This window comes from Mauremys mutica, chromosome 5 (assembly GCF_020497125.1).
Source record: "Mauremys mutica isolate MM-2020 ecotype Southern chromosome 5, ASM2049712v1, whole genome shotgun sequence".
NCBI lineage: Eukaryota > Metazoa > Chordata > Testudines > Geoemydidae > Mauremys > Mauremys mutica.
Window position 1 is genome coordinate 145,290,046 of NC_059076.1, and position 24,344 is coordinate 145,314,389.

Consider the following 24,344-nt stretch of genomic DNA (forward strand, 5'->3'; position numbering starts at 1 on the left):
CAGCTTGGCTTGGACGGAAGTAGATAGCGACCTGTAAACTGCTTAGACTGCCTGGGCAAGTGGGTCCTCAGATCCACAATGGGTTTCAGTCAGTTTTAAATGTAAGTTTTCAGGATGCCAGGGAGGGAGGAACACCAAGAAATGAGATTAAAAATCAGCACAAAGTGAAGTCTGTTGTATTAAAGCCCCAACGCCAGAATGGGGCTGCTGTGTGTTCATGCCCCTCCTCGCTGGTAACGTTGAATTGGTTCCATTTATTCAGATCCAGATTTTTGAAGATGGAGCAGATACAACATCTCCAGAAACCCCCGACTCCTCTGCCTCAAAGGTCCCCAAAAGAGGTATGGTCCCCTCGCCTGTCTCACGCGTCCTTCTCTCCCCTTCATTCCAGCCCAAGAGGGATCCATAGGTCAGACACCCAGCATTGCCTAGAACCGGAGCTCTTGGGGAAATCTTCACCCATCCCTTCTACCTTTGCTCCCTCTGCTGGGGCACTTCCTGGTGCACTGCTCCTTTAGTTTAGCGTTCCAAGTGCATCTCAGCAAGCACCCAGGGAAAGGCTTTAAAGGCCACCCAGGAGCCCCACTAAGGGCTGGATCCAGAGCCCTCTGAAGTTGATGGGAGGCTGCTGTCAAGTTTGCCATCATGCAGGTAAGGTTCGGATTCAAGGCCAGGGGGGCGAGAACATCACTGGTTTCTTCCTCAGGTCCTTGAGCGTTCAGTGGTATTGAAATCCACGCCGGCTTGAGCTCAGGTAGAATGCTGGTGGGCGATGGGTAAATGAGGCAAGAAGCATGTCCACACTGCCTGGGGAAAGGCGGACTAAGGAACTAGCCTCCAGTGGTAAGGGGGCTGGGCAGTGGGTGGCAGCTTGTTTCCTTAAATGTTGCTGCCTTTTAATGTCATTAGGCCTCTGTTTATCCCTGTATGATGAGCCTGTCGTCCCATTTCTGTCTCCTCTCGAAATAGTCCCTAATGTTCAGTCTCTCCTCACGTGGAAGTCTTTCTAGGCCTCTATTAACCCCCATTGCCCTTCGTTGTCCTCCTACCTCCCAGCCGCCCATTGAGGAGGTGACTAGAACTGAACATCGTATCCAGGGGAGAGCATCCCCCGGAGTTAGCCAGTGGTATTATAATAGCGTCAGTGTTTGCTCACCCTGTTCCTAATGTTTTGTTTGCTGCTTCACACTGAGGAGTGGATCTCACCGAACTGCTTACAGCGATCTCCAGGTCTCCTTCCTAAGTGCTGGGTTTTCAGTCAAGTGTAGCAGAGTGTCCAGGCAGTTCAGGTAGTACCTTCCCATGTGCAGTACCTTGCACTGAACCTCATCTGCCATTGTGCTGCCCAGCTGTGTAGCTTTGATCCCTCTGAAGCTCCGTATTTGAGAGAGATTCTGGAGAAAGGCTTGTAGGTTGTGAGTTGGACTTTGCCTACCTCCTGGTGGAGAGTGAGCTCCAGTTTGCCCTGCTTTCTCCAGCCCTGGTAGCTGGACTCTTGTACCTTGTGGCATCCCAGCGGGTGCTGTGTGAAGAAGTAAGAGGTTGGGGGAGAAGAGCTCATGAAGAGCCAGAGAGGCTAGAGTGGTGGATATTGACAGAGGGATCTGGGGAATTGCCTCAGAAAATGAGGGAGGGTGAGGAACGAACACACACACACACACACACACACACACACACACACACACACACACACACACACTGCAGATACTAGATCAGAGAGGGTGAAGTGAACGGTGAGGAGTAGTCACTGGCTGGGTGTTTGAGATGAGTTGCTCAAACCTGTGAGCTGTGGATCTGGCTGGTGGAGGTGATGGTGGGAGACCAAGAAGAATGAGGAAGGTGGAAGGGGTCAAAGCACACAGGGTCAGCTGCAGTGCTCTTTGGAGAAGCAAAATGCAGACACATGAAGTGTGGCTCCATGCCAGGGAGTTTCCATAGAAACAGCAGCGTCTGCTGCAGTCTCTGCCTCTGCAGTATACGATGCAGAGATTTCAATTCCCATAAATCTAGCACCTTCTCTACTAAAAGGAATAAAGGTGTAAGAAGCACAGTGGAGATGGTTGGGGTCTTTGATTTATGAGCTGCTTCTATAGTGTCTATTATCTGGGCAGCTGATGCCTCAATTCACATTATTACACACACGCAAACAGAGTTCTACCCACAATGAATGACATACAAACAGCTATCATGGTGCAAGCCACAATATCAGACCCATCAAATATCCAAGACCAAAACAAGGTATGAAATTTACCCAAACAGATCCTCCTCTTGTGCTTGGTGTACACAACTTCTGCACTTAACTCACGGTTGTATGCTAAAATTGTACATTTTCATCATGCCTACGCACTCCTGTACACGGGAATCACTTTGCTCACCACTAAACTGTAGCTGTCTCCGGAGTGAAATGCAGCAGCTGTTCAACAGCGTACATCAAAGATACAAACAGTTCAGGACAGGAGGTGAAGAAAAATCCTGAATCCAAGTGAAAATGCCCTTTATGTGGAATTGGATTTTAGCCCAGACTCCAGCGTTTGCACCTGTTCATTTAAATGCCAGGACACCCTTGATTGTCAGAGTTGGTCAGGAGCTCTGTTTGCTGTTTTATAGAGGAAAGCGCAAACAGAGCACCTGGCCAACTACGACCGACACAACCCCTCGTAACAACTTATGGGGCTTTAACGTAATCATTCCAGGAAGAATGGCCAGCTTCAGACTAGCCAACACATGCTGCAGTCTGTTGGATTCTCCTGGGCAGGCGCCCATTCTATAGTGAGAGAGCCTGACCCTGATTACGTGGAGCCCTGACAGGATCACAGCCCCGAAGCATTAAGCTCTCTCCATGCATTACATTGTAATCTAGATCTTCAAGGTTAAACTCAGGCAACTGCACAGATACAGTTGAGTGTGCAACTTACATGCGTGTGCAAATCAAGTATAGTGCAGCCTCTCTTGAGGGGTCGACAAGCATTGGTTGCTGAACATAGATGGTCATTTAACAAAGGTGGAGGAGAAACCTACTCGAAATTTGGAGGTACCTTTTGAGTTTTGGTTGATCACAGGATGACTATGAGCCGCCAATGTGATATGGCCATTAAAAAAGCTAATGCGGTCTTGGGATGCATCAGGCGAGGTATTTCCAGTAGAGATAAGGAGGTGTTAGTATCGTTATACAAGGCACTGGTGAGACCTCATCTGGAATATTGTACGCAGTTCTGGTCTCCCATGTTTAAGAAGGATGAATTCAAACTGGAACAGGTTCAGAGACGGGTACTAGGATGATCCGAGGAATGGAAAATCTGCCTTATGAAAGGAGACTCAAAGAGCTTGTCTTGTTTAGCCTAACCAAAAGAAGGCTGAGGGGAGATATGACTGCTCTCTATAAATATATCAGAAGGATAAATATCAGGGAGGGAGAGGAATTATTTAAGTTCAGTACCAATGTGGACACAAGAACAAATGGATATAAACTGGACACTAGGAAGTTTAGACTTGAAATTAGATGAAGGTTTCTAACATCAGAGGAGTGAAGTTCTGGAACAGCCTTCCAAGGGGAGTAGTGGGATCAAAAGACATATCTGGCTTCAAGACTAAGCTTGATAAGTTTATGGAGGGGATGGTATGATGGGACAGACTAATTTTGGCAATTAATTCATCTTTGACTACTAGCGGTAAATATGCCCAATGGCCTATGATGGGATGTTAGAAGGGTGGGCTCTGAGTTACTACAGAGAATTCTTTCCTGGGTGCTGGCTGGTGAGTCTTGCCCACATGCTCAGGGTTTAGCTGGTCCCATATTTGGGGTCGGGAAGGAATTTTCCTCCAGGGCAGATTGGCAGAGGCCCTGGAGGTTTTTCGCCTTCCTCTGCAGCATGGGGCATGGGTCACTTGCTGGAGGATTCTCTGCACCTTGAAGTCTTTAAACCACGATTTGAGGACTTCAGTAACTCAGACATAAGTTAGGGGTTTGTTACAGGAGTGGGTGGGTGAGATTCTGTGGCCTGCATTGTGCAGGAGGTCAGACTAGATGATCATAATGGTCCCTTCTGACCTTAAAGTCTATGAGAGGAGCTCAGAAGGCAAGAAGTTGCCTCACACAGCTGGTCTCTTCTATGCACTTAATTTTATTTGCACACATGTAGCTGGTTAAATGCCTAACTTTCCTTGTGCTCAGTAAGATATCTGACTGGTGCTCATAAGTTAGTCATGTGGAGAATTTCACATGACTAACTATAGAAACATATTTTAGTTTACCAAGCGATGTTACAGGCCTGAGATGCCTTTAGCTGGCCCTGTTTTATGGATATATATATAAAATCACCTTTGATTACCAGATGGAATCTAATTGGTGGAGACACGGTCACATGTCTCTACTTGTGTGTTCCTGAAAAAGGGGCTTTTTAGGCTTGAGATGATCCAAAGCTCTCTGAAATCTTGCAGTCATCTAACCAGAGGCAAGGATAGATGTCATGGGCTTGTTGTTATATTTTGAAATACACCTCTACCCCGATATAACGCTGTCCTCGGGAGCCAAAATATCTAACCGCGTTATAGGTGAAACCGCATGATATAGAACTTGCTTTGATCTGCCAGAGTGTGCAGCCCCGCCCCCCCTCCTCCCCCCCCCCCCGGAGCGCTGCTTTACCGCGTTATATCCGAATGCGTGTTATATCGGGTGGCGTTATATCAGGGTAGAGGTGTAGTTGATATTCCTTGAATCATAGAAGATGAGGGTTGGAAGAGCCCTCAGGGGGTACCCCCTGCTCAGAGCAGGACCAGAAGAGGCCTTCTAATTCAGCATGCCTGCTCGCTTCAATGCACTGTGACCTTCCTTCTTCCCAGACTTTTCATTCCTCCTCCTAGACACACATCTAGGGATCCTTCAGCTAGACCTAGACCTTGGGCTCAACTCGTAGTGACACACAGGATTCTGGAGAGTGAGTGGGGACTCCCCTCTGCCCTGCTGCTCATGTGCCAAGAGCCCTGTGTGGTACGTCACAAACAGCTCATGGTTCTTGGTTTTTCTGTTTTATTTCCAGAATCTTCGGAAGCTGCCAAAGCCAGCAAATTGGTGAGTACTTCAGCGTGAGACCCTGCCGCCTGCTTGGAGAAACTCATTCCATCACGTCAGTGTGTTGGCTTTTGGGAGGGGAGGGTTTGTGCACGCTAATCTGCTGAATTCCCTGCATTAGCTCTTCCTGCCTTTCCAGAGTGTAACCAAACGTCTGTCTCTCAGAACGAATGCACATGCACACAGCAGGGCCAGGATTTCAACCAGTGAACATAGCAGATTAAAGAGGGCAAAAAAGGAAACCCCCAAATAAAATGGCTAGTGAGGAAAATCTAGCTTTTGCGTTATCTGGGTGTTCCACAAGGGATTCGCCTGGGTCAGTCAAGAGCAAGGCACATCAAAAATAGCTTTATTCCAAATGACCAGAAACCTTTTTGGTTTGTTACAAGCAGCCCTCTCACAGGGGGGTCACACTGGTGGGAGGGAGGTGAACAGTCTATTGTTTTGGGGTGGGGGGGTCATTCTTCATTTGATTCAGTATTGCAGAGCCTGCCCCTGAATGCTCTCCAGTAATGTGAAATTGCGATTTCCCTCCAAATGACCCTACGTTTCAGAGAAGGAAGTAACACTCTCTCTCTCTTTCTTTAACAGCATATTTTAAATTCACCTTTTCTGCTGAAAACCTGTTGGGTTTCTTGGCTATGTGCCTAGTTTCCAGTTAAGCTTTATATATACTGCCCTACTTGTCTTTGTCCAGGAGTCCTGGTGGCTCGTACAAGACCTACATGGGTGCCCGTTACTGTGTCTGGGTGTCCAATCACAGAACTGGAACGGACCTCGAGAGGTCGTCTAGTCCAGTCCCCTGCACTCATGGCAGGACTAAGGATTAGCTAGACCATCCGTGACAGGGGTTTGTCCAACCGGCTCTTAAACATCTCCAGTGATGGAGATTCCACAACCTCCCTAGGCAATTCATTCCAGTACTTAACCACCCTGACAGTTAGGAAGTTTTTCCTAATGTCCAACCTAAACCTCCCTTGCTGCAATTTAAGCCCTTTGCTTCTTGTCCTATCCTCAGAGGTTAAGAAGAACATTTTTTCTTCCTCCTCCTTGTAACAACCGTTTACATACTTGAAAACTGTTATCATGTCCCCTCTCCATTTTCTCTTCTCCAGAGTAAACAAACCCAATTTTTTCTATCTTCCCTCAGAGCTCATGTTTTCTAGACCTTTCATCATTTTTTGTTGCTCTTCTCTGGACTCTGCAATTTGTCCACCTCCTTCCTGAAATGTGGTGCCCAGAACTGGACACACTACTCCAGTTGAGGCCGTATCAGTGCGGAGTAGAGCTGAAGAATTACTTCGTGTCTTACTTATAACACTCCTGCTAATACAGCCCAGAATTACGTTTGCTTTTTTAAAAACAGCATTACACTGTTGACTCATTTAGTTGTGATCCACTATGACCCCCAGATCCCTTTCTGCAGTGCTCCTTCCTAGGCAGTAATTTCCCATTTTGTATGTGTGCAACTGATTGTTCCTGGCTAAGTGGAGGACTTTGGATTTGTACGTATTGAATTTCATCCTATTTACTTCAGACCATTTCTCCAGGTTGTCCAGATCATTTTGAATTTTAATCCTATCCTCCAAAGCACTTGCAACCCCTCCCAGCTTGGTATCGTCCGCAAACTCTATGCCATTATCTAAATCATTGATGAAGATATTGAACAGAACCAGACCCAGAACTGATCCCTGCGGGACCCCACTCATTATGCCCTTCCAGCATGACCGTGAACCACTGATAACTACTCTCTGGGAACGGTTTTCCAACCAGTTTTGCACCCACCTTATAGTAGCTCCATCTAGGTTTCATTTCCCTAGTTTATTTATGGGATGGTCACGCGAGACCATATCAAAAGCTTTACTAAAATCAAGATATACCATGTCTACCGCTTCCCCCATATCCACAAGGCTTGTTACCGTGTCAAAGAAGCTACCAGGTTAGTTTGACACGATTTGTTCTTGACACATCCATGCTGACTGTTACTTATCACCTTATTATCTTCTAGATGTTTGCAAATTGATTGCTTACTTGTTTGCTCCATTATGTTTCCGAGTACAGAAGTTAAGCTGACTGATCTGTAATTCCCCAGGTTGTCCTTATTTCCCTTTTTGTAGATGGGCACTAGATTTGCCCTTTCCAGTCTTCTGGAATCTCTTCCGTCGTCCATGACTTCTCAAAGATAATCGCTAATGGCTCAGATATCTCCTCAGTCAGCTCTTTGAGTATTCTAGGATGCATCTCATCAGGCCCTGGTGACTTGAAGACATCTAACTTGTCCAAGTGACTTGTTCTTTCTGTATTTTAGCCTCTTCTGATCCTACTTCATTTTCACTGGCATTCACTATGTTAGACGTCCGGTCACCACCAGCCTTCTTGGTGGAAAAACTAAACAAACAAGTAATTAAGCACTTCTGTCATTTCCACATGTTCTGTAATTATTTTCCCCTCATTAAGTAATGAGCTTACCCTGTCCTTGGTCTTCCTCTTGCGTCGAATGTATTTGTAGAATGTTTTCTTGTTCCCCTTTGTGTGTCTAGCTAGTTTGATCTCGTTTTGTGCCTTGGTCTTTCTAATTTTGTCCCTACATACTTGTGTTGTTGGTTTATATTCATCCTTCGTAATTTGACCTAGTTTCCACTTTTTGTAGGATTCTATTTTGTTTTTCAGATCATTGAAGATCTCCCGGGTAAGCCAGGGTAGTCTCTTGCCATACTTCCTATTTTCCTACACAGAGGGATAGTTTGCTTTTGTGCCCTGAAAAATTGCCAACTGTCTTCAGTTGTTTTTCCCCCTAGACTTGTGGGATTTTACTTACCAACTCCCTGAGTTTGCTAAAGTCGCCTTCTTGAAATCATAGAATCATAACATCTTAGCATATCAGGGTTGGAAAGGACCTCAGGAGGTATCTAGTCCAGCCCCCTGGTCAAAGCAGGACTCATCTCGAACTAAATCATCCCAGCCAGGGCTTTGTCAAGCCTGACCGTAAAAACCTCTAAGGAAGGAGATTCCACCACCTCCCTAGGGAACCCATCCAAGTGCTTCACCACCCTCCTAGCGAAATAGTGTTTCCTAATATCCAACCTAAACCTCCCCCACTGCAACCTGAGACCATTACTCGTTGTTCTGTCATCTAGTACCACTGAGAACAGTCTAGATCCATCCTCTTTGCAACCCCCTTCCAGGTAGCTGAAAGCAGCTATCAAATCCCTCCCCCCCCATATTCTTCTTTTCTGCAGACTAAACAATCCCAGTTCCCTCAGCCTCTCCTCATAAGTCATGTGCTCCAGCCCCCTAATCATTTTTGTTGCCCTCCGCTGGACTCTCTCCAATTTTTCTATATCCTTCTTGTAGTGTGGGGCCCAAAACTGGACACAGTACTCCAGATGAGGCCTCATCAATGTCGAATAGAGGGGAATGAGCACGTCCCTCGATCTGCTGGCAATGCCTCTACTTATGCAGCCCAAAATGTCATTAGCCTTCTTGGCAACAAGGGCACACTGTTGACTCATATCCAGCTTCTCGTCCACTGTAACCGCTAGGTCCTTTTCTGCAGAACTGCTTCCTAGCCATTCGGTCCCTAGTCTGTAGCAGTGCATGGGATTCTTCTGTACTAAGTGCAGGACTCTGCACTTGTTCTTGTTGAACCTCATCAGATTTCTTTTGGCCCAATCCTCTAATTTGTCTAGGTCCCTCTGTATCCTATCCCTACCCTCCGGCGCATCTACCACTCCTCCCAGTTTAGTGTCATCTGCAAACTTGCTGAGTGCAGTTCACGCCATCCTCCAGATCATTAATGAAGATATTGAACAAAACTGGCTCCAGGACCGACCCTTGGGGCACTCCGCTTGATACTGGCTGCCAACTAGACATGGAGCCGTTGATCACTACCCGTTGAGCCCGACCATCTAGCCAGCTTTCTATCCACCTTATAGTCTATTCATCCAGCCCATACTTCTTTAACTTGCCGGCAAGAATACTGTGGGAGACCGTATCAAAAGCTTTGCTAAAGTCAAGGAATAACACGTCCACTGCTTTCCCATTGTCTTTATAGTGCTGTTCTCCCTTCTACCATCCCTTAGAATCATGAACTCTGCCATTTCATGATCACTTTCACCCAAGCTGCCTTCCACTTTCAAATTCTCAACCAGTTCCTCCCTATTTGTCAAAATCAAATCTAGAACAGCCTCTCCCCTGGTAGCTGTCTCCACCTTCTGAAATAAAAAATGTCTCCAATACATTTGAAGAATTTATTGGATAATCTGTGCCCTGCTGTGTTATTTTCCCAACAGATGTCTGGGTAGTTGAAGTCCCCCGTCACCACCAAGTCCTGTGCTTTGGATGATTTTGTTAGTAGTTTTAAAAAAAAGCCTCATCCACCTCTTCTTCCTGGTTAAGTGGTCTGTAAGAGACCTCTGCCATGACATCACCCTTGTTTTTTACCCTTTTTATCCTTATCCAGAGACTTTCAACAAGTCTGTCTCTTATTTCCATCTCAACCTCAGTTCAAGTGTATACATTTTTAATATCTAAGGCAAAATCTCCTCCCTTTTTTCCCTGCTGGTCCTTCCTGAGCAAGCTGTACCCTTCTATACCAATATTCCTGTCATGTGTATTATCCCACCAGGTCTCTGTGATGCCAATTATAGATTCATAGATTCTAGGACTGGAAGGGACCTCGAGAGGTCATCAAGTCCAATCCCCTGCCCTCATGGCAGGACCAAATACTGTCTTAGACCATCCCGGATAGACATTTATCTAACCTACTCTTAAATATCTCCAGAGACGGAGATTCCACAACCTCCCTAGGCAATTTATTCCAGTGTTTAACCACCTTGGCAGTTAGGAACTTTTTCCTAATGTCCAACCTAAACCTCCCTTGCTGCAGTTTAAGCCCATTGCTTCTTGTTCTATCCTTAGAGGCTCAGGTGAACAAGTTTTCTCCCTCCTCCTGATGACACCCTTTTAGATACCTGAAAACTGCTATCATGTCCCCTCTCAGTCTTCTCTTTTCCAAACTAAACAAACCCAATTCTTTCAGCCTCCTTCATGGGTCATGTTCTCAAGACCTTTAATCATTCTTGTTGCTCTTCTCTGGACCCTCTCCAATTTCTCCACATCTTTCTTGAAATGCGGTGCCCAGAACTGGACACACTACTCCAGCTGAGGCCTGACCAGCGCAGAGTAGAGCGGAAGAATGACTTCTCGTGTCTTGCTCACAACACACCTGTTAATGCATCCCAGAATCATGTTTGCTTTTTTTGCAACAGCATCACGCTGTTGACTCATTTAGCTTGTGGTCCACTATAACCCCTAGATCCCTTTCTGCCGTACTCCTTCCTAGACAGTCTCTTCCCATTCTGTATGGGTGACACTGATTGTTCCTTCCTAAGTGGAGCACTTTGTATCTGTCTTTATTAAACTTCATCCTGTTTACCTCAGAGCATTTCTCCAATTTGTCCAGATCATTTTGAATTATACCCTGTCCTCCAAAGCAGTTGCAATCCCTCCCAGTTTGGTATCATCTGCAAACTTAAGAAGCGTACTTTCTATGCCAATATCTAAGTCGTTGATGAAGATATTGAACAGAGCCGGTCCCAAAACAGACCCCTGCGGAACCCCACTTGTTATACCTTTCCAGCAGAATTGGGAACGGTTAATAACTACTCTCTGAGTACGGTTATCCAGCCAGTTATGCACCCACCTTATAGTAGCCCCATCTAAGTTATATTTGCCTAGTTTATTGATAAGAATATCATGTGAGACCGTATCAAATGCCTTACTAAAGTCTAAGTATACCACATCCACCGCTTCTCCCTTATCCACAAGACTCATTATCCTATCAAAGAAAGCCATCAGATTGGTTTGACATGATTTGTTCTTTACAATTCCATGCTGGCTATTCCCTATCACCTTACCACCTTCCAAGTGTTTGCAGATGATTTCCTTAATTACTTGCTCCATTATCTTCCCTGGCACAGAAGTTAAACTAACTGGTCTGTAGTTTCCTGGGTTGTTTTTATTTCCCTTTTTGTAGATGGGCACTATATTTGCCCTTTTCCAGTCTTCTTGAATCTCTCCTGTCTCCCATGATTTTCCAAAGATAATAGCTAGAGGCTCAGATACTTCCTCTATTAGCTCCTTGAGTATTCTAGGATGCATTTCATCAGGCCCTGGTGACTTGCAGGCATCTAACTTTTCTAAGTGATTTTTAACTTGTTCTTTATTATATCTTCTAAACCTGCCCCCTTCCCATTAGCATTCACTCTGTTAGGCATTCCTTCAGACTTCTCGGTGAAGGCCGAAACAAAGAAGTCATTCAGCATCTCTGCCATTTCCAAGTTTCCTGTTACTGTTTCTCCCTCATAGTTGTTTTTATTTGTTAGTATTTCGAGTTCTTCCTGCTTATTCCCCATACTTCTTGCATTCATATACAGACATCTAAGATACTGATTTGATTCCCCCCCCCCCCACGCCTGCCCCAGTTCTGTCTTGTCTCTCCTCTATCCCTGCTATAACAGCCCATGTTCCCCCTCCAAATTCCGACCCTTCCCCCGGGTCTCCAGGTTCTTGACTTACCTGTGGGCTTTGGTCACCTGCCCCCCTCAAACCTAGTTTAAAGTCTGTTTCCTGAGCCAACAGAACATTGGAGCAGAGGCATAGATGCCACGTTTTAACCCTTCGGAGACTTTGGACAGTCTGACCACACCAGTCAAAGGCTCGGTATTTATATGGGTGCCGAGGACATTCACTGTTACATTAGCCAGGCTGCACAGGGTTTGTACGTCTTCATAACACAAGCCAAATGCTCACTGCTGGGATTGGGGGAAACTTCCCCAAGAGACAGGCAATTCCAGGGATTCTCAAACCTCAGTGACAACAAAAATCACTACACGACCCCAAAGCCCACGGCCCCATGGGGGGTGGGGGGCCAAGGCAAAACATAAGCCCAAGGGCTTCAGCCCCAGGCAGTGGGCCTGTAACCGAAGCCACGTCACGCAGGTGGTGGGGCTCAGGCTTCATCTTCAGCCTTGGGCCTCAGCAAGTCTAAGCCAGCCCTGGCGACCCCACTAAAACGGGTCACGACCCACAGTTTGAGAACTGCTGGGTTATTCCATGGTGGCTCACTTGGGTTTTTCTTGCACCGTCCTCTGAAGAATCTGATGCTGGCCACTGTGGGAGACAGAGTGTGGGCTACATGCATCTCGTGATTCCTGCTTTATAATGTGCGGTGGATATTCCTCCTCCTGCGGCCATTGCCAGTGTTGTACGTGTCTGTAGGGTTCTTTGGGCATCCTCTTAACTGCCATGTACTGCAGTCAGCCAGGATCCCCGTGGGAGCTGCATGCTCAGCTACATGCAGCCTTCCTTTCATCTTCAGGACTGGAAACTGGTTTTGCAAGTTAGGGCACTGCCAGCGCGGGCTGCATTGATTACGCAGCTTTCCTTGCGCCCTGGGATAGCCGCCCACATGGAAGCAACATGGGCTAAACGCTTTGAGCTGCACTCACAGCGTTTTGCTCACGAGTGGGGAAAGTTGCACATGTAGCTTGGGGCGTAAGTGACACTCTGACTGGTACCCTACAGATACTCATGAGACTTAGAATGGGCTTTGCTTTAGGACTTGATGTTAAAACGTCTGACTGCCCAGTTCTCCCCTCTGTGTGCGCGTGGCAAGCCTGTGCCCAGATACTGGATCATCTGCCTCTGAGCCGACATCAGATCCTAGGCAAAGGAGCCAAAGCTCAATACTGATTGCTTTAGAGACTGCATGTTCCCCCGTGCAAGGAGACTCTGCCCATTTCTTCAGTGCTATGGTGCTGAGGGCCAAATGAGTCCTGGGACAAAACCTCTAACAAAGCACATGCTCTAGACTGAGCATTCCCCAGCATTGCTGCCCATGTCAGTCGTTGCTGCTGTTTGCTGCTGATGGTCCTGAGGCTCTTCGCACTCGAAACTACAAGAGCTGAGTGCTGCAAGGGGGATTGGTTTGATAAGTTGCCATCGTCTGATCCAGATTTGGTATCTTACAAGCAAGTCTTGTTTTTACTAACCCTGTTCTTTGGCCAGTTATGGAGGAGCCAACGTTTGCTGGCTGAAAGTACATGGCAAGTGTCTTGCTAGGGAGTATGGCACTAGCTTAGGAAATGCTGTCAAAATCGGTGTCATCTCCTCCTGTGTGTGATGACCCTTCCATTGGCCAAGAAAGATCAGATGTTACTCGGTAAAACTCAGAGCTACTGGGCTGTCCAAAGTGGTTACTTGAGAGCTTCATGGCTTTGTTGTCAGCAGCGTTCCCAGCCCACTGTTGGAGGCCACCTCTGCTTGTAGCCCATGGTTCTCTTTGCCTGAGAAGCCCATCTTTACTCTGAATGAAGTCTCTATGCAAGCCTTCACCACACGTTGCCACAATTGTTTTTCATCCTGAATCCAGTTTTTAGCACCTATACAAAGACACACGTTCTGTGGAGACACTGAATCATCTAAGTCCAGAAAATTATCAATAGAACCTTGCACAGTAAAGTCAACTTTAAAGAATGTTTAGTATAAGAACAAATCAAGCTCATGCGAAGCAGTGGTCACTCCTACCTTGCAGTCCCAGAGGCTGTCTACGCTGCAGTTGGGTTGTGAAATTCCTAGCTCAGGTTCATGTACATGTGCTAGCTAGAGCCTAGGCGTGTACTTGGGTGGCTAGCTTGGCCCGTGGCGTCGCAGTCACACTGCTATTTGTAATGTGCTAGCTCAAGCTGGGAATGACACCTCCTAGCCGCAGGGTAGACGTACCCTGAGTGTGAAGCGTGGCCTGTTAGGAGTGGACTATCCATTGATTAGACTGACATGTCATTAGCACAAATTCCTTAGAAATCACAATATCTGTCTCTGAGACGTGGATTTTCTGTGTTGTGGCATCTCTTCTGGCACATTGATCTTGGCAGATAACTACTGCTTCATTGCAGTTCTCTCTTGTTAACGTGGTACCTCTTTGCTTTCTCTGCTTCTGAGAATGTGGTACCAAGGACCAAGGTGGGACTGATATGAAGTCCTGAGACGTCCGGACTTCATAGCTTTCTCCTCATTTCTCTGCTTTGCCTATTTTGGACATATTTCCTTCCCGTCAGGAAGGGATTGTGGTGTTGGGTCCCTTTTTCTTGAAAACTGTTTCAGTAGCGAGTGTGGGTCTCTGAGAAGCAAAAAGAGCAGCGTCCCAGAACTGTATCCAGTTAATCCTCGCTAGTCACACAAGTTACTGGGCTCAGGCTGATACTAAACAACACTTACGTGGGGCTTTAGAGTCAGCTGTGTTCTGTGCCCTCACAAGGCTCGGTCTCCTTTAGACAAGTCATGGGACAGCATCTCAGGAAGAGTGAGGAAGAAAGATCAGTTCCTGGAAGGAAGTGGGTTTACCAGAAGAAGAGGGGACTCGGCAGATGGGGAGTGGAGGCCGTTTCAAGCAGCAGGAGTGTTACACAAAGCCAAGAGCATGAAGGCGATAGAACATGGGTGCAAATCAGAACAGTCCATTCTTTACATCCCCTTTGCTCAGGGGTAAACAACTCTACAAGGTGCAAGGCCGTGAAGTCAGGCCCTGAGGCATCAAAGCCAAGCCGTGCTTCCTTCAGGCCATCTGCAGTGCTCAGCTACTTAAAGCTCCTCTACAGAGGGGAGAGTTTCTGATTAACTCCCTGTGTGGATGCTCTTATTCTGGAATAGGAGCATCTAAGAACATCCACACAGGGAGTTAATCAGGAATAGCCATTCTGCTTTAAACTCACACCCTACCTTAATCTAAATTAACTTCCTGTGTAGACAAGCCTTTATTGATTCGGTGTGACTTCGGGCGATAACCTCTCCTCTCTGTCTCTGTAATCGGAATGATACTGAAGACCTTTCCCATTGTTACTGCTCTGTGCTGAAGTGCATTTTACAACTGCTCTTGTCCCTGGATGATTGCATGTTGGATTTGCAGAGCATCCTGATCATTGCTTGAGGCAATACTGCTGCTCTTCAAGAACAGCCTAATTGTATTAGTAAAAATACTGTCTGAGAGGCCTGAGGACATCACAGAGCAGCTTCCCGCCTCTCCCAAGGACAGAGTTTTACAGCTGTTTGTTGCCTCTCTTACATTCAAGAGCTGCGGATTAACAGTATTTTGCCACTAGATGACACTAGAGTCAAGGGAAATAGGCACTCTGTACTCTGAGCTATAAACCTACAATACACTGCATCAGAGTGTCCAGTGATCTAACGTGGCACATGACAGGAAACACAGTTTGTCTCCAGGTCCTTTGGGGACTAATTTTGCCACCCTATAGTCAAGTTACCAGCCATGTCTTTGAGATGACACCTTTAGCCAAAATAGTCTCCCTTTTCTTCAGGTCTCCCCAAGGTTAAAGGGACACGGGATAATTTAGACCTCAGATTTTTATATAAAGTGTTTACAGACTTTGTTTAATTTTTTTTAATTAAATTATTTTTTGTTTAATTAAAAAAAAAAGACACTGCCCTTCTATAGCAACTTTCATCCAAGGATCCTGTGTCTTACCGCCACTAACTGATCCCAAATCCCTGGGGGGTAGGTCAGGATTTCTACTTTGAACTGAGATTCAGATTGGAGAAGTGTCTGTTAACACGTGCACATCCCCCCAGGAGCACCCGACCAGTCAGTGGCAGAGCTGAGGGTGGAACCCAGGAGTTCTGGTTCCCAGTTCCAGTTTTAATCACTAGGAAACATTCTTGCCTTAATTCAAATATTGTCTTGACCACGTTGTTGGAGCTCGCTCATGAATGGAACGAAATGGTCTATTTCTTGGTCCAAAGCCATTGCAGTGTGAACAGGAACCCGGCAGGGCAATGGACGGATGGTAACACACTGCGGTGTGCGGCTAAGACGGGGAAGGAGTTGTTTCCTGACATAGGCTGCATCACTCAAATGTGTCTCTGTGCTGGGGGTGGATTTCCTGTGAATTTTATCTCCACTCCTTTCTGCTAATCCCAGGGATAAATGCTGGTAATCTGTGACTGCCTCATGGTAAACCAGCCAATTAGAAATCGGAGATTCTCACTGCTTTAAGACTTCCCTTGGCACTTTATAATAGCGTAGAATTTGTGCCTTGTGTTGTGTCCTTATCCAAATGGAAGATAAGTAAATGCATTTATTGTTGAATCTGTTTCTGTAAAAAAGCTCCTGGTATTTGAATGTAAGGTGAACACCAGCTGTTCATTTTCCCTAAGGGCATCTGTCATCCCAGCCTCAGACTGAGAGCGCCCTGCCAGTAAGCATGCTGCTCGATAAGGCTAATCTCTGGGAGGGTGGACACAGGGCCTGGGTTAACGTGGATGAAATAAGAGGCTTACACAAAAGTGTAAATACGGCAGTAGTAGCCTTCTCCCTAGGCCTCACTCTGACTGCTGTGGTAATTGAAATAATGGTGGTGCTTCTGGTTTTGATATGGAGAAGTGACTCATAGTAGCATGTCTGTAGAGGTCAGTGCTACTTGGGCAAAGGAGAAAATTCTCTGTCTGTTTCTCTCTCTCTCAACATATTTTGGCCTGGTTTGGTCGATAGATTCGACACAGCCAGGGCAGATCTGTCTAATGGGGAAAGTGGCATGTCCAAGCTCTTATCTTTGTATAATTTGAGGCTTAAATCTTAGTTATAACACAATCATGAGCAATTGTTCATGTCCCTCTTGGTTACTGCAGGCCTGCCCAGTGTTAATTCACTCAGCTCCAGTTTTACACTGGGGAACTTGCCTTGTGGGTGGCAGTAAGCTACAGAGAAATCACCAGGTGTAGTGCAGGCAGCGGCTGTACACGCTTCCCCACCCCACACCTGGGCAGAGGTTGCTGAACTGGGGCTCAGTTTGGAATATGAGGTTGGGGCAGACCTAGCTTCCTAGCAATCCCAGGCTTCTGGGGGCAGATGCATTGACTGACGGTATTGGAAACAAAATAATACCCAGCTCTTGTAGCGTTTGTCGTCAGTAGAGTGTGAAGCCCCTCACAGAGCAGGGCAGTAGTCATGGCATTATCTGTTTTTTACAGGTGGGGAAACTGAGGCACGGAAGGGCTGTGACTTGCCCAAGGAATCTGGCAGGCCAGTGGCAGAGCTGGGAATAGAGCCCAGGTCTCCTGAGTCCAGTCCAGTGCTTTTTCCACTAGGCCCCACTGCCTGCCAGTTAACTAAACTGTCAAGTGCAGTCATTTGCCTTTCAAAATGTTCTTTGCTGGAACCTTAGAAGCCTTAATGCCCTAGGAGCCAAAGCCTGATTAAAGCCACTCTGGGGTAAAGCCCACGAGCCTCAAGGTATCTGCTACATGCTGGCAGCTCACATTTCACAGACTTGTTTAGGTTAATCTGGGTGCTTTCTTCCTTGCTGATTGTATGTCTTATTGAGGTCTGGTGACTTCACCAGAACAGATCCAAGTACCTTCCTCAGGAACAGCAGGGCAAGCTGTGTAACCGCTCGAATCAGTAACGTGCAGCTGTGTGAATGGCCGTCCAGGCAGTGTAAACTCTAACTTCTAACCTTTGTCCCTTCTTCATGCAGCGCGGAGTGAAACCTAAAAAGGTGGTGCGTTTTTTTGGCAATTAATCTGTACGTCGCAGAATCTCCTGGCCGCATGAAATGCCCCCAAATACATCTCGGCTCATTGTCACTCATTGCTGCTGTGCCTTCCATTGTATGGTCGCATGTTTACTCATTGCATGTGTTCCCCTTCTCCGGCTCCTAGGTTGGCCCAGCTTGCTTACAGGATGCTAGGTAATCAGAGTCCAAATGCACTGGGGGAGGAGCATTGCTTTATGGGAAGGTGTCCTTCACCACTTCGCAGCCTGCCACGCAACCTGGTAGGGAACGTGGGTTCATAAACCAAACAACGGTATTTTTCTTGGGAGTTCTGAGAACTTTCTGCTGTTTCTTCACAGCATCAGGATAAAGCTTTCACACCAGGGCTGGGTGGAGTTAACTATTGTTCTTGTGAAATGTGCCCATCATATTTCTCTCTGGGTGCATGTATTGAAATTCTTGACATCAACACGCACGAGTCGGCTTTAGAATCAAAGGCCCAGCACAAGTATTGTGATCTCCAGCCCATAGCTTAGGCTGATAAGTTAACCTTGGCTTTCACATTCTGCTGCCTTGTTTCCTTCCAGCTATTGCTGTGATGGATGTAAATCTCCTGTGTAAAGCACCAACAACGTGCTCGGAGCTGTGCACAATAGATGTAGGCTCACTCCCTGCCCCTTTGTCTAAAGCAGGGGTTCTCAAACTGGGGGTCGGGACCCCTCAGGGGGTCACGAGGTTATTACACGGGGGGGTCGCGAGCTGTCAGCCTCCGCCCCAACCCTGCTTTGCCTCCAGCATTTATAATGGTGTTAAATATATTAAAAAGTGTTTTTAATTTATAAAGGGGGTCTCACTCGGAGGATTGCTGTGTGAAAGGGGTCACCAGTACAAAAGTTTGAGAACCACTGGTCTAAAGGGAGAAATGAAAACAGACAGCGACTGCGCTAGACGATCAGAGAGGTGCTGTCACAGGGCATGGTATGGTTCTGAATCGATGTGTAACAGTTTGCTAAGGGAGGTGGGTTGACACTGGAATATTTTGTGAAAGTATCCGAAATAGACAGCCAAGAAGATAAACCCAGCAATAGGGAAAACTCTGTCTCAAAAGAGCGAAAAATTGGAGTTTGGAAGCAGGTAGTGCGGCTACCGGATGTTTTCTTTCTGATTTGAAGACAAGTCGCCATTTTGCCTAAATGTAATACTTGTAAAATGACAGTTTTTCCCAAGCCCCTCTTTTCCAGACACTAACTGTTCTCTCGGAAGAGCCATCTCCTTCCCACTCACCCTTGTTATATCCTGGCAGGAGCCAGTGAAAAAGAGAAGGTCAGAAAATCCCCGCAGATCTGTCGTTTGTTTCAAATTGCAGTTGTATCGAAAGGAAAGCTGTGCGGGTCTCAGCGGAGCTTAGCAGTCTGACTGGGGCATGTTGTAACTTTGACAAGGAAACCCTGCAAAAACTCTGCCCCCCCAGGTACTGCAGTGATGGGCCCATTAGAAATGCAACGAGCGAGAGTAAGAAGGAGAGTGAGACGGTACCTGCTTGCTCCTGTGAGTGACGGCATGTAGGCTGCCAATTAGTGCTGCTGTGGATCTTTCACTTCCAGTCTATGTAACCTTTCGGCACTTGGGAGGAGAGAGAATCCGAGCCCAGACCTGCGTCTGTCCCTTCCACAGAGTGAGCACAATGGGAAGCAGAGCAGGAGGAGAAGATGTGCTCCCCTGGAAGTTTGGTGTTCTGGGCGATACTGTTCCAAGCCTCTTTGTTCTGACCTCCTCTGTGACTCTGTCCAGTCTGAAATCTCTGCATGTGTCTGAGCTTACTGAGCTGCATGCGCTTTGCCCTGTTACTTCACTCTGCTGCTAGCTCTTGTCCCGGCTGTCTGCATGCTGCTGTTACTCACCCCCAGCTCTGGCTTTCCTGGCTCCGCATGCTTTCTCTGATGGAAAATCTTTAGCGCGTGTGGATTTTTTACTTTCCAGTTTTGCCTCACTTCATTGTGAAGATCGCCGCTGAATTGGGTTGGTGGCAGGCTGTGGCACACATGGTACCATCTGTTCAGGGTATTAATGGTCTCATTCTAAAAGGAGTAATTCTAAGTCAAACCGATACCACAGAGCCCGTCATGCAAGTGGGGTTTCCTCCCTAACGTTGTGGGACTAACCCTGGGATGGAAACCAAGATCGGACAGGTATGTCCTAGAGCTTCCTCCCAGTGCGACAAACCGGCCTCAGCTCGTTTGTAGTTTCGTCTCACCCTGATCCTCACAGTTCCATTGTAAGGGTTGAAACCGTCAATCAACTCGCCGGCTCTTTTCCTTGCGACCATTTTAGTGTCTGGGAATCAAGGTTCTATTTGGTAAAACTACTAATGATTTAAGAAGTAACAGTAGTAGTAGGCAAATCCGTATTGATGAGATTAGGTAGCTCTTTGCAGTGCATGGTACATGTTGGACTTTAATCGGTTTAAAAGCTGTTTCCTCCTGCTCTATTTTGGGTGGCAGATGGCCCCAGTCCTCTGAGATTGCCCACCCCTTAACCTGAGGCAAAGAGCAAATACAAATAATCAGCCTCTTCCACTCTCTGCCTGCCATCGGGAGCCCAGGTATTCAGCAGGGAGGGTGGAATAGGTCCCCTCTCGCCTCTTCATGACCTCCAGTGAGTAACACTAACTCCACCCTGGCCTCCACTGGAGTCAGAGTGGCTCTTCTCGAGGGCTCCCAGTTGCCTGTTTCTCTCAAGGATTGAGACAGCTGCTGTTTCCACATGACACCTCAAGGAACTTCTGCTGTAAGGCCTGCGTACTGGGTACACGGGGAGGCCAGGAGCTTCTTGCTGGTAACAGTGGAGCTGTGCAGTAGCACAAAGTCTTACAGAGCAACGAAGTTCATATTCCTCCCCAAAGGTATCCGCTGCTCGTGTCATTCTGCATTCATCCCACCGGAGATGCCAAGAGCAGGCGTTGTGAATCTGCTGAGGGGAGCACTTGATGTTTTGGCCCATGCTGCACTTGCACAAATAAAGAACACAGCTGAGTGGGGGAGGGATAGCTCAGTGGTTTGAGCATCGGCCTGCTAAACCCAGGGTTGTGAGTTCAATCCTTGAGGGGGCCATTTAGGGAACTGGGGTAAAAATCTGTCTGGGGGTTGGTCCTGCTTTGAGCAGGGGGTTGGACTAGATACCTCCTGAAGTCCCTTCCAACCCTGAGATTCTATGAGTGAACAGCTCACTAGGGAGTGCAACACCGGGAGAGTGCTGAAGCCTCCTGCCACCTGCAGTGTGACAGGCCGGTGGAGAAGGGAGAGTAGCTAGCTGTTTAAAGGCAGCAAGAAGGCCATTCTCTCCAGTTTTGGAATGAAATTACAGCTCTCACAATCCTCTGTTCATTGCTCCAGTGCTGTCTGGCATGGCAGTTACTGTGCAGAGAGCAAATCCTGCTTCAGATACCCGGGACCGTCCTCCCTCACTGAAATGTCAGCCTTGCAGTGAAATAGTAGCACGTAAGAGCTGCAAAGACTGACATCTGAGGGGTTAAAAGAGTAAAAAGCCTGACCCCTTTCTGTCTGAACCCAAACCTGTAGGTATCTGCCTTGGACGTATCCGTAGCTCAGCCTGGAGTCGTGTCCACCAGGGAGTGGCGGAAAAGCCATTCATTTATGTACAGGTTGGCACAGGGCCCCCTGAGCTTGGCAGTTCAGGTTGTGGTGAGGTTGGAAGCAGGGCGCCAGGAGCCTTTCTGCTCCCACGTGCTGAGCAGCTCCGGCCAGATGTGGGTAATCAACATCACCATTTTAGTGGGACCAACCTCAGGCACCAGCTTTTTCTTCCTTGAGGAGACAAGGTTTTTAAGCTCTGAGGTGCTCCAAGGTGCAGTTCATTTAAGGGGACTGACCCCAGTCAGTAATGGGGAGAGGCGCCTGAGGTTCCCTAAGCAACTTGGGGAATAGCAGTGGGCAGAAACAGCCGAAGATGGTTGTGGTGGGCACTGCCCTACTCTGTCTCAGGACTAATGCACTTGTAAAAGGTGCTGCCAGTGCCCCATTGACACAGACACTACTTTGGACAGGGGCACGTATCTTCCAGCTTTCTAAAATCAGGCACTGGCGTCGAGTCATTTGATGGCCTGTTGGCTTTCTGCTTCTCATAGGATCCCTGATTCGCTTAACTGAAACCCCCCCTGTCAGCTTTTGGGTGACTCAGTGAACGTGGTGCTGTGCACACTGCCAAGTAAGGGGCATGCTGCAAGCAGCTCTCGGTGCCTTTGGCTAGTAGACAGACCTTATTCCAGAGGAGTGTTGGGCACTGTTTGGGTAAAATTGCAAACTAAAGCTATTATCCAAACTGAGAACATGGCAACGTGCTAATGTAAATAGAGATTCTCTGGAGCTGTTAGTGCCTTCAAAGTCCATTCCAGAAGTCTTCCTCTGTGGGCTTGCATACATTTCAAACGCTCCAGCGGCATGGCTGTGCCGCTCCAGCTGCAGGGCTGTAGCACTGTCTACGCCATCGGCGTAGGGAGTCCATCTCCCCGAGAGCCGGAAGCTAGATGGGTGGAAGAATTCTGCCATTGACCAAGTGCTGTCTACACGGGGACCTAGGTTGGCTTAACTACACCATGCAGGAGGGTGGATTTTTCACACCCCTGGCCAATATAGTTAAACCAACTTAATTTTCTAGTGTAAACCAGGCCTGCATGCGGCCAGTATATAGCAGACACTAGTCTTCACTGAAATACACACAAATTGCATAGTGTACATCTAGATTCCACTAAACTCTGCCAGTGGCACAGTCCCAGGAATGCCATTTAGAAAACAAGGTAGCTGTAGCTGTGTCGGTCCCAGGGTATCAGAGACACAAGTCGGGGGAAGGAATATCTTCTGTTGGACTGACTTCCGTTGGTGAGAGAGACGAGCTTTTGAGCTACACCGAGCTGCTCCTCGGGTCTGGGAAACGTACTCGGTGTGTCGCACTTGTACGCTGGTGTGTGTTATCTGGGTTCCCCACGCCCTTGTACAGACTGATTGGTGTGGGTAGAATTGCACAATAAAGGCAGTGTGTTCTGCTATAACTGTCTGGGTAAAAGTTAGTGAAAGGTTCATAAATAAATCCCTGCGGAAACTTCATCAGTTCTCTGGCTGTGACTGGATCTAAGAGCACTCACAGAAAGGTGGAGAGAGACTTGCACTTAGACATGGACTGTGGCTCTGCTCAGCTCGCACGATTCATTTCTGAGAATCCAGTCTTGGGTTGACCCTTCCTTTGTCAAAAATTGTGATGTCTGTTTCAGTTCTCTGCCTCTGAAACACTCTGGCGCACCCCACTTTTCAGGGCCCCCATGGAGTGCTGGGCTCTTGGGGTGGTGGCTCCTTTCCATAGCACTGTGAAGGCCTTGACTCTGTGAAATCATCTCTCTTGAATAATTTGTGCAGCTCTGTTATTGCTGTGCATCAGTGTCGCAGTTCTTGGGGGTTTGTTCTCAGTGCTCCTTTCTGGTGCTCTGCTGCTTCAATGGATTTTTTTGTTGGTTGGTTGGTTGTTCATCCTTTAAGCAGATGCCTAAAACAAGTCCCACCCCTGGGAACTGGAGTTTAAGTCTGTGGTGCCTGGGTTGATTTGGATTCAGCTTCCCATTAGGTTCAGCAGATCTGCTTTGTCAGATGTCTGATGGTCCTGCTGCTCATATGGATGTACTGAGCTGCAGTTTCTCTGACATGGCTCTGCTGAGACCTCCCATGTTTGATATTGCCCTGGAGGTGCGGCCAACTGCCCTCAGATGTGCATCTGCTGAAGCCCGACTCCAGGCAGCTCCAAACTGAAGAATTCAAGAGCTCTGACTACAGCGCATGATGAGAGCCTGATCTGTCAGGTTAATCCCAGAGACAGAAGTGCCACATTTAAAATGCAGCTCAGAGGATCCTGCATTGAGATGTGTGCTGGGAGTTGGCTTTGCTGGCTTAACGTGGCCAACAAAATTTAGTCGCAGAGACCTTCAGAACCACCTGCTCCAAGGGTTTTGGTGCCAGCTGGGGTAGCTGCTGCTGTGTTGCCTCTGGCAGTTGACCCTTCCTGACCCACCCTGGGGTGTCAATAAACAGAGGTATTTTCTTGAGGACTATTGCTACCTTTTGGACACTGGGGACACACAGGATTTGCTAAAGGTCAAATACATATCCACAGCCGCATACAAGTGATTCTGATCTGGAGACTCCAGCCTTCTTGCCATGTTAAAGCAGCTTGCGAGAACCGCTGGATTGAGTTAATTCTTTTTGGTCCACTCAGGGAATTCTTAAGGGCCAGAGTAGCCTTGCCATAGAACTGCTCTTGTCTTTGTAGCCTATTCTTGATGAGTAGTTGAAAGTGTGGAGGACGCCTCTCTCCTCATCCCAGGGAGTAGAAACCGGGATATCTTACGCCGGGGATGCTGCCATCTACATCTCCCACCCTCTTTCCTGCAGAAGAACGTAGTGGTTGGGGTAGCAATGCCCATGGGTAAGATTGGCCAAACTTTAAAGGCACTGCATCCCAGAGCCCTGAATTTTAGTACTGCTGGGATTTGTGAGCTGCTCCTGTACAGGTTCAGGACTACCAGGTTCCGTAGCAAAAGGCAGGTCTAGCTATGGAACAGAGCTTTCACCACTGCCTGATAATACGTGCTTTTAACAGAAAGGCATTGGCATGGCCAACATCAAGGATGTGATGCTGTTGATGTA

At 47.4% G+C, this 24,344-nt stretch overlaps 1 protein-coding gene across 1 annotated transcript in view; it reads left to right on the forward strand.

The window, feature by feature from the left end:
* Nucleotides 1-231: 231 nt before the first annotated feature.
* LOC123371159 (dynactin subunit 1-like) overlaps nt 232-24,344 on the forward strand; it is a 71,456-nt gene continuing 47,343 nt past the window's right edge. Inside the window, exons 1-2 of the mRNA XM_045018454.1 lie at nt 232-341; nt 5,037-5,068. The gene's annotated coding sequence lies outside the window, so the exon portion shown is untranslated. The remainder of the gene's footprint in view (nt 342-5,036; nt 5,069-24,344) is intronic.